General features: G+C 39.5%; 1 protein-coding gene across 1 annotated transcript in view; it reads left to right on the top strand.

Moving 5' to 3' along the window:
• The window catches only part of LOC138973593 (uncharacterized), a 409,985-nt gene that overhangs the window by 177,406 nt on the left and 219,509 nt on the right, over window positions 1–13,070 (top strand). The window lies entirely within an intron of this gene.

Raw genomic sequence — 13,070 nt, 5'->3', positions numbered from 1 at the left:
GTACACCTCTTCTAATTCAGCATAAACATCTTTATTATGGTAAGGTGATCCTTCTGGGGGAATATATAAAGCACAGAAAAGGGTGTCACGGCCAAGTATTTTCTTATCTAACTTAAAAAATAGCGCATTCTCACACATTTCTACATCCAAAAATCTATACCATATTTTCATCTCTTCTTTTATCTTATGTGACAGCTTTTTTTCTTCAAAAATAGTTATATTATTAGCAAACACTTCCCGTATTAAAACTAATACACCACCTGATTTTCTGCGAAATTTTCCTCTATTCTTATAAAATGCTATGTATCCTGGAATGTTAATCTCATCAACATCATCAAGTTTGCTCTCGCTAAAACAAATAATGTCATATTCAGCAATAAATTTGACAAATTCAGGAAATTTTAGCTTTGAAGTGATTCCACAGACATTAAGCGCTAAGCATGAGAGCATATCAGGGTTATCCTCAATACTATATTCAGTACTAAAGGAATCTCCGATCTCACTATTACCATTATGTACATCTATTTCAACAGTAGATTTGTTACATACATTCTCAACATCTAACGAGTCAAAGTGAACATCAACATCTGACATTACAACAACATTATCCATTTCATGCGCATTGCCAACATCCAGAGAGTCATGCAAAATATAAACATCAGAAGCATTATACACATCAACAACATCAACATCATCAGTATCACCACAGACCTTCACCACTCTCTCTTCGCCTCCCTCTTTACCGCCATCATCACCCCAATCACCGTTAAATGCTAAGTCATGCACATGATTTCCAATTTGGGGTATTCCTGCAGCACCATCATTCACACGACCGTTATCTGTAAAGTCATACACATTGTTTACATCTTGGTACATGCCTACAGCATCATCCTTCGCACAACCCATATCTGCAAAGTCATGCACATTGTTTTCCTCTAGGGACATACAAACAGCCTCATCACTTTCACAACCCTTATCTTCAAACTCATGCACATTGTTTTCTTCTTGGTGCGAACACACAACATCATTCTCACAATCATTCTCTAAATCATGCACATTATTTTCATTTTGGGGAATAAACCCAGCATCATCATTCTCCCAGCCCTTATCTTCAATAGCATGCACGCTGTTTTCATGTTGAGTCATAGCCACAGCAACATAATTCTCGCAACCCTTACTGTCAGAATCATGCACACTATTTTTATATTGGGTCATACACACATCAGTATCGTTCTCACAAACCTTGGCATCAAAATAGTGAACATTGTTTGCATTCTGGGACATACACATAGCTACCTCGGTCTCCAAACTCTTATCTTCAAAAACATGTACATTGTTTTCATCTGGAGATTCAACCACCCAAACAAAGAAACACGTTAGAAAAGAAAGAAATTACAATTGTATTCCACGGTCAATGAGAACAACCCTTTTGATTACCATACGCTCTTTATTTCAGAAAACGTCAAATTTCGCTCTTTAATTTAAGGGCCCAGTACTACCTAGATTTTTAAAAAATCTTGGTTTTTTTTGAAAACCTACTAATACTTGACATAATTAAACAGATAAATATCTATATTTTCATGCACAACTTGAATTTTAAATCAATTCCAAACCTAAGTGGAGATATTTAGACTCAAAGTGGGAGGGTGTCAAGTAAAAACTACACATTTCCGGTCAAATTTTAGTTGTTTTCGGCTCAAGCTTGTTTTATTAAAAAACAAAACACGGCTACAATGAGTCCTCCCATAGTTGTTTCCCTTGATTGCAAATGGCTGCGCTCTGTGTGGCCTATGCAATGTTAATTCTCCGATTTTTGAGCATTTTATTTTAACGTGTTTAGTGAGTTGTAAGCCAAGCCATGCCTTCTGACAAGAATTTCAGTTTCAAATTTCAGTGTACCGATTTTCTCCCAAAACGCCCTGGGGTTTGTACACCATAACTTTTTCGTTTTTAAAGTTAGAACCTTGAAATTCGACTTCCTTGTGGAATGAGCTTCCAGATACTGTAAAACAACTTGACTCTATTGGGTTATTTAAAAAACGTATTAGTTCTGATGATTCTGTTGTTCCTTCATATAGATACACATCTGATCGAAAATCAGAAATTATCCATTGCAGACTGAGATTGAGGATCAGCAATCTAAATAGTGATCTATTCGACAGACATTAAACTCCCGACCCGTCATGCACTTGTGGTTATCCTGTTGAAAATGCGGAGCACTATATTTTTCATTGCTCCTTATATCTTCAAACACGTGAAGGCTCCTTGTCAACACTGCCCAACTATGATTTGCTAACCGCTGATGATTTTCTGTATGGCAATAGAGACAAGTCAGACAGCGAAAATGCATTGATATTTGACCAGTTATTCAGGTTTATCTTATTAAGCAAACGTTTTGAATAATGAATGCATTTATCTCATCCATGTTCGAAACGACCATGTGCAGTACTGTTTACATTTCCTTGTTCTGGTAGTATTCTATTTTCAACCATGTGGAAGTCATTGTATGCGTGTGTGTGCGAGTGAGTGTGCGAGCGCGTGTGAGTACTGTTGTTAGTTTAGCATTGTTTTGTTGTTGTTGTTCCTTTTATTGTTACATGTTTGTCTACCATAATTTACAATTATTATTTTGACATTATTTCAAACCTGTTATATTAAAATCGTCCGCCAAATTTTCATTTGCTTTAAGAGTACGCTTATAAGCCTAGCTTGTTGTGCTCCATTTTCCTAATTTCATGTATGCGGCAATTGTTCCAACGAAATGTATTGAATAAAAAAACTTGTTTAAACCATTGGGCATGAAGTGAGCTTTTAATCGTAGCTGGATCCTGTACCGAGTCAATCAAATTGAAAACACAGAAGTTACCTCTTACACTGCAAGGGGTCAAATGTATATTTTTTTGCGAATTTTGCACATGCTGTGTGTACTATAATACATCACATACATGCTTCAAAATGGTACAGGTTCCAAAAAAACATGTTTTCTGCATCTAAACCAAACTACAGCTAAGCTGGATGAATACAGTAAGAAATCTAGTGTCTAAAGTGGTGGTGACATTTCCGCCTGCGCAAAACGATACTATTATGTAATTATTATTTTGTTCCACATTTACACAAAATCATAAAGCATGTAAACATTTTTTTCTACAAAGCTACACATCTAATAGTCATGCTCACCAAATTTTATGAAAATCTAACCATATGTTAATGAGAATCAAAAATAAACAAAAAAACACTTCTCACTAGGTAGTAGCCTACTGGGCCCTTGAAGACCTTGTTTTCTCAGATTTTCTGTTTATATTCACCGTAAAGTGACCCTCATTTTAAAACTTTCTCCATGTTATGACCAAATTTTCTCAGATTTTCTGTTCATATTTACCGTAAATTGACCCTCATTTTAAAACTTTCTCCATGTTATGACCAAATTTTCTCAGATTTTGTGTTCATATTCACCGTAAATTGACCCTCATTTTAAAACTTTCTCCATGTTATGACCTAATTTTCTCAGATTTTCTGTTCATATTCACCGTAAATTGACCCTCATTAAAAAAACTTTCTCCATGTCATGACCTAATTTTCTCAGATTTTTAGAAGTGCTAAAAGCGGGTTTCCACTGTAACTAGATAATAACTATCATAATGGGTGGGGTTTTGTTATCCCCGAAGTGTTCAGCAATTGTATGTATAAGTTACAGCTCCGTCCATCCATGGTATCGCCTGATATTTTGTCGAGACTGGGTCAATAAATATGATGACGTCACTCGAGGCTCTGCCGAGAGTGACGTCATTATATTTTTTCACCCCGTCGAGACAAAATATCACGCGATACCATGGATGGACGGGACTGTAACGTATATATATGGCATGATCAAAGTAAAGAGAATTTGTCATGGGATGTGGAAACAAATCATTGGAAATTCACCATGGGCAATCAACCCAAGCCTAGAAGTTGTAGAACTATATTTTGTTTCAGTCTTGGCAAGGCCAGTTTTGTCCAGTTACGGAAAAGACATCATGAATTCATTCACCCTGCCGAGACGAAAAAAAACCAATTCCATGGATGAAAACTGACATAAGTCCTCGTCTCACGTTACAACACGAAATGATAAGCAATACTTACAGTTGTAAACTACTGCTTTATATTCCCTTTCATATTCATTATTATTTGAATTCTGTATGTCATAACATTTTTCTGATGCATGATTTTAATACATTTCTTCAATTAAACATTTATCAATGTGATTTTTATTTACCCTTCGTTTTCTTTATCCTCTTCAGCATTTGTTTCATCTATATATACCTTTTCATTTGATTGCATATGGCTTGTTTGTTTGTTATTGTTTTGTTGTGTGTGTGTGTGTGTGTGTGTGTGTGTGTGTGTGTGTGTGTGTGTGTGTATGTGTGTGTGTGTGTGTGTGTGTGTGTGTGTGTGTGTGTGTTAGGTTTATTTCTTCTTGTCTTCTTTATTGTGGTCTTTCAAACTTTCTCGGCATTATTTTTGTTTTCTTTTACTTTTTGTATGGTTTTGCCATGCACATCATTGTGGGCCGTTTAATCAATTAACATGCATCCGTCCACACACAATGTATTTTCATTCATCCTTCAACTTTTACCACTCGAGGAAAACTAGAATATTATAAAAAACGCTCGCGCTGGACCCGAGTACTCTTCAGACATTCACACACACACACACACACACACACACACACTCTCTCTCCCACACTCCTTCTCTCTCTCCCTCTCTCTCTCTCACACACACACACACACACACACACACACACACACACACACACACACACACACACTACCACATCTCCATTCTAAAACACGTCACGTTCCAAATCAAAAGACGACATTCTATTTTCTTACGTCACTATTCTTGGTTTACGGTACCATTCGGCGGCTTTGCTACGAGTATGGCATAGTCTTGGTTTGCCGAGACCTTGCACCGTTCTATCAGACTGCCTGGCTGGCTGTTGCACCGCGAATTCCTCCCACCGCCAAGTCGTTTTTTTGTGGTTTATTTCGCATTTAGGTCCCAGGTAACATTATGAAGTTTTAATACGATCAATCGGACCTATTATCAAGTTAGTGTATCAACTTTTGAACGAACTGCGCCCAGTAGTTTCCCAGCAATAAGCTGTTAAGTCGAGACACACACACAGACAGACACACAATTAAAGTCTGCTGGACCCTTGTACTAGCGTACTCGGGGATGATCCATGATATAAATGAAAGGCACCTACGGATATATAAATACATAATTAACCACACAAACTTTATATAACACATTCTAACATTTCTTTTTAACCTTTACCGTATCACGGGTTGGACTACACAGTCCAGATATAATGTGGGTCGTGTACGACCCATACTTTCCAAACAAGGATTCAACGTAAAAAGTATGGGCCGTACACGACCCACGCCATCCGAGTAGGGATGTTGCTGCCTCTTTGCAGAGTATGCGTCGTACACGACCCACGTAATCCGAAAAAGGATAAACAACGTAACATTCCTTACGTAATTCCGTAATTCCACGACCCACATCATCAGGACTGTGTCATTGAAATTACGTCATCGTTTATTTGTTTGTTTTACAAAGATAATCTTTGAAAAGATGATTAATGGGATAGTCGTATGGTGATTAGAGATTACATGAAGTCTTTAAAACTCCAAATAGTTTCAGAGATAAAGACGATTTTGTAAGACCCTGGGTCGTCCACGACTCACGAAGCACGGTGAAGGCTAAAGACACACGTCTCGTGTAAATGGCAAACAGATAAGACATGCGTACATTCACAACATTAGGACAAAAACAGACAGATAAATAAAACATAACATTCACCTGCACGTAATACAGGAACATAAAACACACTGATAGAAAGGGGGAGAGAGCGAAAGGGGGGTGGGTGGGTGGGGGGGGGGGGTGGGTGGGTGGGTAGATAGTGATGGTGGTGATACCATTTACAATTGATACAATCTTAAATACAAATATAAATGATACACTCTTCCTCAAAGTTCCACCCAGCTATAAACACAATGACAAAGAATTGCAAAAGCATAAGACACTATTACACCCAAAAAGTTAGTCAGGACAACATACAGACTAAGAGATAACACAAGCAGACAGACATAAGACATGCTTACATACACACTCTTAACAACAGTCTCATGAAAATTTACATTTTAAACTTAATAAATGACAAAATGAAATAGACAATTTACCCTGGTCAGTAACCTAAAATAAAAACACATTAATAATGAAATACAAAATTTATACAAATAACTCCGGAAAAAACAAACACCATTCGATGTTTACTTAAAGGTAACAAATATTCGCATAAGGTGACCAATCAGAACAAAATTCCACATATCTATTCCTGATAAAAATTCATTTTCTTTTCAATCTGATATCTTTGCTTTAATATTTTCTAAAAGACACTCAAAAACGGAACTAACCCCTGAAGTTGACATTTATAGATATAATATTTGCCCCAAAATGTGATCAAATCTAAAACATAATCAATGTTTACATTATCATCATCACCAACTATTATCAATCTGTTGCAAAATGTCAATCGTTCACAATGCAAACATTCTGTGTGCAATAAGTTATTCAGTTCAATCCAGAAGGTTTTAACAATCCTACTTTTCCAAAATAAGTAAAACGTTGTCTCTTCGTGATAGCCACAGAATGTGCAAAACGGTGAATCTTTAATTTTACATAAATATAATTATGTATTACAAGGTGAAATCTGGTGCAAACGTCGCATCTGAAACCACTTTAACTTATATTAACGGTGCTTTGAAAGGGTTTAAAAAACCATTTCCGATTCAAATTACTTTCACTGGTGTTATTCCATTTTGAAACAGCAGCTGGAATAAAGTTAGACTGTACACACATCTTCTTCACAACCTGATTTCCCTTTTTATCACTGACCACATTCTACTATCTACCAATTCATGCTGACAATTCATTGTCTTAAAATTCAATTTCATCTTTCACAACGGATACAATTTCAGTATACAACAATATATTACTTTTAACATTTGGAAACAATTCAGAAAACTCTAAAATTAAATGTTGTCATCTTAAATTACTCTTTATTTTCTTCTAAAGGATCCAACAAAATGTCTAGGGTTGGAAAAAAAATAGGATCAGTCGGGGAATCGGGAACAATTGATTTTTGTTCCTAATCCTCAGAAAGCGATGGTGACATTTCTATGTTTTCGTAAGGTGGTTCATACACGTACGTGGAGTCAGTGTTGGTCGGTGTGACCAAACATAGAGAGTGTGCTACTGGAGTCAGTGTTGGTCGGTGTGACCAAACATAGAGAGTGTGCTACTGTAGTCAGTGTCGCTGCCTCTTAAATAGAGGCTACAGGAAGTAGGTAGTCATCAGGCAGAGTCTTGTCTCAGAATGATGGTGTCATTTCTGTGGTGTTTTCATAAGGTGGATCCTACCTGGACCTAGTGCTGGCCCTTGGGGTCAAACATGAAGAACTCAGCTCAATAATAGATGTGGCTAACTCCTGAATTGAGGCTACACATGCAGGATGCAGATAGTCATCAGGCAGAGTGATGTCTGGGAGTGATGGTGACCTCTCTCTGGTGTTTTCATAAGGTGGATCCGACATGGACCTAGTGCTGTCCCTTAGGGTCAAACATGAAGAACTCAGCTCAATAATAGATGTGGCTAACTCCTGAGTGGAGGCTACATGATAATGTAGTCATCATGCAGAGTGCTGTGTGAAAGAGGCGGTGACTTGTCCATCATGTTTTTGTACGGTGGTTCAACAACGTCGTCTCCTTCACTTAACTGTTTTGGCTGTACTGTTGCAGCGGTTGTTTTCTTTCCTAGGGTGGAGATTATCATCAGGCGGGTTTTTGTGTGGTTGAGGCTTGGCTACGGATTCTCCTGCTTGTGGTTGAACATCTGAGGCAGTTCTCACTGAGGCAGTCCTCCCTTGAGCTGACCGATTAGAACGTGCTGGAGTAGCAGGCCTTGCTCCTTCCAAGACTGAGGCAATGGGGTGAAGGTAGTCATCAGACAGGCTGTTGTGCGACATTGGTGCCGAGACAATCGGTTGAAGGTAGTCATCATTCGAAGTGTGGCATGGTGGTATTGACGCTGTTACGTTGTTTTCATACAATGGTTCAGCCAATGCAATAGCAGCCTCTTCTTCTTCAGAGCCTGTAGTCGCCGCTTTCAATTCATCCGCACATAAAGCTCGAGGGTGGCTTACATCTTCACCCAAGTTGCTTTCAGAGGTTGGCAACATACTTGCATTTCTGTCAAGCGGTGGTTCGCCCCATGAGTCGGCGATCGTCATTGCAGCCATCCCGTCAGTTTTGGGCGCGGGGTGCACTGTAGCAGTTGTTGTCACGGACGAAGAACTACGGACGTTTGGGCGTGCAAGGTCATTATCCGACAGACTGCTGTTTGAAGAAGGACAGGCGATGATACATAGGAAATCGTCTGACAATGGTGAAGAGGCATTGGAGTGTACACTTTCATCGCCTGATGATGAAACAAATATACAATTTCTGATGAATGCTTATTCTACATTAATTACAATAATAAATGTTCTTGGAACGTTACATTTATAACAAAACAAAACGTTACGTTCACTAATCTTCGGCCCAGCGCTCTTTCAAGTGGAGAGACAGAAAAACATTTATAATAATGAAAATAAACTTATCTGACAAATTGTCCAGAAGCTCGCTTGGAAGCCACAAGTGTGATAATGATTATAATACGACTTCACCCCACAGTGACCTTGAAATTTCACCAGGATCAGCCAGGCATGGGTCATGTCTAAAGGCCAGCAAACGCTGGAAGGGCGGGGAAATAGCTCAGTCAGTAGCGGCGATGGCTTCAAGACCAGTTGTTTCTATCGGCGTGGGTTCGACCCCAACGTTCGCCGAGAGATTTAATTCCCAGAGTCAACTTCGTGCAGACTCTCGTCGGAGTCTAGTCCGAACATCCCTGTGTGCAAGCATGCGCACGATAAAGATCCCTAGTTCACAGCGCTCAGGGCTTGGAAACATCAATACACGCATGCAGGAAGGAATGGGTAGCGCCGTACTGTATGGCAGCTCGCTTTCCCCAGTGAGAAAGCAGCCCGAATTTCCATGAGGATAACCTCACAGGACTATAATTATACAATTGTATCCTGATCCTTATCTTAAGTGTCTAAAGTTTAAAAACCGGAAAATTCAAAAACGTTAAAGAAATGTCTTCTTAATTTTTCACCCGAACTTGACCCCACTGAGACTTTGAAACGTGACGATAGTCAACCAGATATCTGGGAGGACATCAAATCATGAAAGTGTGTGAAGCTTCAAACCTTGAAATTCCGCTTGGGTCAACCAAACCAATGGCCTTCGAAATTTGGTAAGGTTCGACCAGACTTGGGGCTTATTTGGAGGTCATCAAACATCAGAATTGTGCACAGTTTCAAAGAATTATAGCTTGAATAACACCCCAGAAAACCTCAACGTTAACTTTTTGTCTTTTACTTCTCATGAATGCTAGACTCTCGTGATTACTCAGGTGAAGACAAAGATATTTGCCGTTGCTATCTAGGCAATCGTTTATTATATCTTTTACTCTGCACTATTTTTAAAACAGTTAAAACCTGAATGAAAACTGACAGCACAATACCTGATTACAAAAAATGTGTGTGTCCAATGTTTTTCTCTCGATTTTAATGGAGGACACTATATCCTACGTTCGAATATATCAATTGGAAAAGAACGAAAGTTCAGAAAGATAAAAAAGATGCAACAACCAGGGGGACGAATCTGATAACGGTAAGTAAACGATCCCCTACTTGTTTCTGAGTCATCGGGGATCTCAGAATAGATGTGGTCGTGCACACTGATGAAGGAGTCCCGGTGGCCCCGTCCTGCAGGCTGCACGTGGAATATCACAGCGTCTGGCGCAACACGTCTGAACGTGTGAGGGGCGGGAGGTGGTGGGAGGCTTGATATCTTGCCTAGAAATCAACATTTTACTGATTAGATAACCAAGAAATGTCATATGAAAGCAGCAGTTGCCTTGAACGAACCTCTGAAAATGTCAGTGGAGACTCGATCGTCCTGATGTTTTGCCAGCAGGGTTGTTTGTGTGTATGGTAACTCAGCAGCTGTGTTTGCTTTTCACTTGTATTTTTAGATGGTTTAGTTATAATTATTCATTAAGAAGATAATTAGTTTATGTACTTTAAAGCCCCACTCCTTCTCATAGGAGATTTACAGAACGATGACATCTTTCACTAAAACAGCAATATTAACCTCATGGGACACACTCACAATAGCATTAAACAACATTAAATGACACTCACAGATCACTTGAACTGCTATTTAGCACGCCTTAACCACACACCAGTTCTTGTGGTTTATTCAATCCCCGAGCCATCGGGGCCCCGTGTAACCCACTTTTTCATACATGATCAATTCAGTCGTTTGTGCTTTCAATCCTACTCTATAATTATCTGCACAAGCATGTTATTGTGCACCTCTAAATCTAAAATACAGTTCAAGCACGACGTTATAACTAGGACGCTCATAGCGCCCCAGAACAAATGACTGATAGTGACACAACACAGAGTGGTGGCGTCTTCAAAGAAACTGTAGCGGTTTGCGTAAAATTCGTCTGCTTTGGCAATAGTAAGATGCAGCTCCTTTGATGTGATAGCCGCCCTGTTGCGGAAGTACGTTTGTATGCGTGCAATACTCAATCTACACAGGCAAATCTCAGTCGAACAGCATTGTAACAAAGCCAAAGTTATATCGCTTTCGGTAGCCCACTTCCCCGTCAGCTGCAAGTTGCACACAATTCGACCCATTCACCCGGTTTGCTTGACATACATTATTTCTAACTTCTAACAGAGCCATTTTCTGACAAGGACAAGCACAAAACCTCGATCTATAGACGCTGACTCAAAGGCACGGTCCATCCAAAGAAAAACATATGTTTTAATATTGCACATCTGGCCAAGCTTTCAAATGGTGCAAGACTGTCCACCTATTTTCACACATACCTAAATTCAGTCAATATCCCGATTTCCTGTGAAGAGTGAAACAATTGTTTATGATGAATTGATTAATCAGATTAAGGCCGACAAAAAATCCGCATTTCCGACCGAACCCGGCCCTACATTTTGTTTATCCTTCCCAAAAAGGTTCGTCTCTGCATAAATAAATACATTTGTCAGTAAGTTCTGGTGTCACATGACTGATGTGAAACAGTTGATTTGCTAATGGCAATGCGCTTAAATCTGTGTGTGAGTGCGCTAACTTTTCCAGAGAACGTATTCTTGCGCCTGCGCCACAGTGAGGTTGTGTTTTTCGATTTGAGAAGATTCTTCTCATGACGGGCGCTGTGGCGGGGTGATAAGACGTCGGCCTATTAATCGGAAGGTCGTTGGTTCGAATCCCGGCCGCGCCTGGCGGGTTAAGGTGGAGATTTTTCCGATCTCCCAGTCAACTTACGTGCAGACCTGCTAGTGCCTTATCCCCCTTCGTGTGTACACGCAAGCACAAGACCAAGTGCGCACGGACAAGATCTTGTAGTCCATGTCAGAGTTCGGTGGGTTATAGAAACACGAAAATACCCAGCATGCTTCCTCCGAAAGCGGCGTATGGCTGCCTAAATGGCAGGGTAAAAACGGTCATACACGTAAAAATCCACTCGTGCAAAAAAACCAAACACGAGTGTACGCGGGAGTTTCAGCCCACGAACGCAGAAGAAGAAGAAGAAGATTCTTCTCATCCGCCGTGTTAGTGACATGTAGTTATCTTCTCCACATTTCCAAATTATGCTTGATCCTAAAATTCCCCGCGGCTAAAAGCAGAAGTGTTTTTCTGACAGACTTTGAGCTATTTGGAAGTCGACTGATTCGATTGACTGTCCTACGTACATGTAGCAGACGACAGCTCAACAAACAAGTGTCATTTTGAAGCAACGAGGGGGGGAGGGGGGGAGGGGGGAAGAAAGAGAGAGAGAGCGAGAGACAGACAGACAGGGACAGAGAGAGACAGACTGACAAACAGGCAGACACAGATAAAAAGCAATCTTTTGTCAACGGTAGTAATCTTACCCAATCTTGACGTTAGCAGAAACAAAACCAAATATTCGCCACATTTGCTTATTTTTGTTCTGTAGCGATTAACTAGTCCTTACTAAGATATGCGATTAGGTCGTTAAAAGAATAGTTATCAGCCATTAAACAAATGTTTGGCACCTGCCCAGGCTCCTGTATAGTAATGAAATACTGTCTTCAGGAATTTGAAAATAAGTGCACAAAGTGTAAAATACATTATAATACAATTCATGTGTACTTATATCTTCCGCATGTCATGACACATCGTAGTAGTTTTTAACTTGCAAATTTGCCAAAAGGGTTTTTGCTTGAAAGGGATATTTGTAAAGACCTGACAGTGATAATAACTACGGGAGAGAAAATGTGGGATGGGTGGGGAAGGACTTCATCATACATGCATTTAGGAACTGAAAGAAACAAAGAAATAAAAGTCTGTGATTTCTTTCCAAATTGTTATGTTGGGTATATGCTCTTTATTTATTGCACTGAGAATACCACACAGGACTGACGGAGAGAATATGCAAGCAAATTATACGATGAATGAAAATAGAACATCCACAAAAAAAAGCGATTGGGTGAAAATAGCCCATAAACATCAACATTCAAGAAGCAAAAAAACTAAAAACAAAAAACAAACAAAACAACAACAAAAAATAGATACCTTTGTGTATAAGTCGTTGACGACAGACGACGATAACAACGATGACGACACATACAATGACAACAATTGATACGATGACAGCGCCAATTGGGACACGCGAAGGCTCCGGGTTGTTGTTCTCTGTAACGATATATATGGCATCATTATTTTGCTCTGTATTGCTCATTTGATTTCGAGGTTCGCTCTGTCTCTTTCTCTGTCTTTATCTGTCTCTGTCTGTCTGTCTCTGTCTGTCTATCTGTCTGTCTATCTGTCTGTCTATCTGTCTGTCTGTCTGTCTGTCTCTGTCTCTCTCTCTC

The sequence above is a fragment of the Littorina saxatilis genome, linkage group LG8 (assembly GCF_037325665.1).
Source record: "Littorina saxatilis isolate snail1 linkage group LG8, US_GU_Lsax_2.0, whole genome shotgun sequence".
NCBI classification, from domain to species: domain Eukaryota; kingdom Metazoa; phylum Mollusca; class Gastropoda; order Littorinimorpha; family Littorinidae; genus Littorina; species Littorina saxatilis.
This window is presented reverse-complemented; position numbering and strand designations above follow the sequence as displayed.